Below are 3968 nucleotides of genomic sequence, written 5' to 3'. Positions count from 1 at the left end.
TAATCCACCCATCATTGTTGGAACATCACGGTGCTTTGAGTAAAGGATAGCGGAAAAGGAAACAGAAGAGAGAGTAGAGGTTAGTACAGATTTTAGAGCCGCCATGAATAGTTATTATAATGATTTGGAGATATAGAGTATCAGGAGTTTGATTACAGTGAAGTTATGAGAAGGCCATGTTAAAGTAATGTGTTTTCAGCAGTGTTTTGAAGTGCTCTACTGTATCAGCCTGGCGAATTCCTATTGGCAGGCTATTCCAGATTTTAGGTGCCTAACAGCAGAAGGCCGCCTGCCTCACCACTTCTTTTAAGTTCAGCTCTTGGAATTCTAAGGAGACACTCATTTGAGGATCTGAGGTTACGATTTGGAATATAAGGTGTCAGACATTCCGATATATAAGATGGGGCGAGATTATTTAAGGCTTTATAAACCATAAGCAGAATTTTAAAGTAAATCCTGAATGACACAGGTAACCAGTGTAGTGACACTCAGACTGGGGTGATGTGTTCGGAATTTCTTTTCCCAGTTAGGATTCTAGCAGCTCCATTCTGCACTCGTTGCAAACGATTGATGTCTTTTTTTGGGTGGTCCTGAGAGGAGTGCGTTACAGTAATCTAGTCGACTGAAAACTAACGCGTGAACTAATTTCTCAGCATCTTTCAGTGATATAAGAGGTCTAACTTTACTTATGTTTCTTAGGTGAAAAAATGCTGTCCTAGTGATCTGATTAATATGTGATTTAAAATTCAGATTACAGTCAACAATCACCCTAAGCTTTTTACCTCCGTCTTGACTTTTAATCCTAATGTATCCAGTTTATTTCTAATAGCCTCATTGTATCCATTATTGCCAATCACTAAGATTTCAGTTTTCTCTTTATTTAACTTGAGAAAGTTACTATTCATCCATTCTGAGATACAAGTCAGACATTTTGTTAGTGAATCAAGAGAGTCGGGTCATCAGCTGTGTGTCATCAGCATAGCTGTGGTAGCTCACGTTGTCCCCTGAGATAATCTGACCTAACGGAAGCATGTAGATTGAGAAGAGCAGCGGACCCAGGATAGACCCTTGTGGAACACCATATCGGATATCACGTGTCTTCGAGTTGCAATTACCACAACTAACAAAGAATTTTCTCCTTGCCAGGTAGGATTCAAACCAATTTAAGACACTGCCAGAGACAGCACAGTACACTGCCAGGGACGGTACAGATTTAAACGTCTCCCGTTTGGAATCGAATCTGCAAGTGAGGTCTTCCAACAGAAGAACAGCGAAACATTTGGAGACATACCTGATGTGCACATCATAGCAGATGACATGATTATTGCAGCTATAGATGAAAAGGAGCATGCAGAGATCATTCATGAGGTGATGCAGAGAGCAAGACAGAAAAGTATTAAATTCAATGAAGAGAAGATACAATATAAGGTCGGAAGAGTTAAATATATGGGACACATAATGACAAGCGAGGGAGTACAGCCAGATAATGACAAAGTGAAAGCAATTGTTAATATGCCAAACCCAGAAGATAAGAAGGCTTTGCAGTGCCTACTGGGCATGATTAAATATCTGGCACAATACATTCCCAATGAAGCAGCAATAACAGCACCCTTGAGACAGTTGTTGAGGAAAGACGCACAATGGCTCTGGAGTCCTGAACATGATACAGCACTGGATAATCTCAAGAAATCACTGATGGAGGTACAAGTACTAAAATTCTTTGATCCAAAGCAAGCAATAGTTCTTCAGGCTGATGCTTCAAAAGATGGACTTGGTGCATGTCTTTTGCAAGAGGGACAACCTGTTGCATATGCATCCAGAGCTCTGACGCCATCAGAATGCAACTATGCACAGATCGAGAAGGAGCTGCCGGCTGTAGTTTTTGCTGCAAGGAAGTTTCATCAGTACATTTTCGGTGTCCCAGTAGTTGTGCAATCAGATCATAAACCACTGGAAGCCATCTTCATAAAGCCCTTAGGACAGACGCCAGCTCGTCTGCAAAGGATGCTTCTTCAATTGCAACGCTATAATCTTCAAATAAAGTATACACCAGGCAAGGATATGCTCATAGCTGATGCCTTATCCCGAGCGTATGATGTAGAAGAAGCTATTGAGGAACGCATGTGTGAAGATGAGAAAGTTGTTTATACCATGGAAGCAACTGAAGCTATTGGGGAAGATCTATATACTGTGACAGATTTACGGGTTTTCTCGCACCCTTGTACCCTCGGACCACACGTCAGACACCAGATAAAAGTCCAAATAATTATTTATTATAATAATTATGTGCACAAAGCACGCTCCTCTCCACAATTCTCCAATAATAAATCACAAAATACAATAAACCAATCCTCCACTCCCAGACGCTTAGCCACCCTACCTCCCAACTCAGCTCCCACAGTCCTTTTATATCCCCAACCCGGAAGTGTTCCCAATCCAACAGTCCTAATTCCTTCCGGGTCAGGGTAAACAATGCTTTTTCTCACCCCGGAAGCCCGTCGCTCTTCCTATGACGAACTTCCAACAACATTTATTTATATAGCACATTTTCATACAAACAGTAGCTCAAAGTGCTTTACATATTAAAGAATAGAAAAATGAAAGACATAATCATAAAAAATAAATCAACATTAACATCGAATAAGAGTAAGGTTCAATGGCCAGGGGGGACAGAAAAAACAAAAAAACTCCAGACGGCTGGAGAAAATCCGGGTCATAGGGCACGAAGAACTCTTCGGTCCTCCCTGCAGCTCCCTCTCGTGGCCCCCATGGCATCCAGCAGGGCGGTGCATAAAAACTCCATTGTCCATGATGCCCTGCTGGTCTTCTGGGGACCTCCATGCTGCAAGAAGGGCTCCACCTGGCGGCTTGGGGGTATTGGCCGGGATAAACAGTCGGCCATCCTCCACAATACACAACTAACTTAGAGGATGAAACATTCCAAGAATTGAGTACTAGCCAATGCACAGAAAGCAGGTAGATGCGGCACAGCAAGTATACTGGCCAATCAGAGACAGTATCAAGATCAGTAATCGTGTCTTTATGTTTGGTGACAGAATTATCATCCCTACCAGAATGAAGTTGATGATGATTGAAAAGTTACACATCGCTCATCAAGGTATTCAGTGAACCAAAGAACAAGCACGTAAGTACATGAACTGGCCTGGCATGTCCACAGATATAGAACAAATGATAGGAAAATGCAGTGCTTGTCAACAAACATCTCCCAAGAAATCAAGGGGAACCTCTAAAAAGTCATGACTTACCTGAATTGCTGTGGTACAAAGTTGGTTTAGACATATTTGAGCTACAAGGTCAGTCATTTCTTCTCACAGTGGACTATTTTTCTAAATACCCAGAAGTACAGCAGATTAGGGACAAAATGGCGCAAACAGTGATTGCGAAACTGAAAGCTGTGTTTTCAAGGCATGGAATTCCTAAAGAAGTGATTAGTGACCATGTTCCTTTTGCAAGTACTGAGGTACGGCACTTTGCCAAAGGTTGGGATATAACATGGAAGTTCTCCAGCCCTGGATATCCCCAGTCAAATGGTATGGCGGAGAGAAAAACAAAGACGATCAAACTGATGCTTAAGAAGGCTCTACAAACGAACTCAGATGCACATCTTGCATTACTCAGTCTGAGAAATACACCAATTACAGGATTAGGTTTCTCACCAGCAGAGTTATTGATGAGTCGTGTTCTCAGAAGCACCCTCCCTGTAACAAGTCCCATGCTGAAACCCAGATACACAAAGAAAATGAAGCAGAGACTAACACAGCAGCAACAAAAACAGAAAACTTATTATAACCAACACACAAAGTCACGTTCTGTCCTTGGTCCAGGAGCAAAAGTCAATGTAGAAACCCTGCAAGGCTGGAAACCAGCAATAGTGGTACAAAAACGTCAAGAACCAAGGTCATATGACACTGTGACTTCAACAGGCCAGCAGTATAGATGCAACAGAC

Source organism: Polypterus senegalus, chromosome 5, assembly GCF_016835505.1.
Source record: "Polypterus senegalus isolate Bchr_013 chromosome 5, ASM1683550v1, whole genome shotgun sequence".
NCBI classification, from domain to species: domain Eukaryota; kingdom Metazoa; phylum Chordata; class Cladistia; order Polypteriformes; family Polypteridae; genus Polypterus; species Polypterus senegalus.
The sequence above is the reverse complement of the archived record's forward strand: the minus strand, read 5'-3'. Positions refer to the sequence as shown.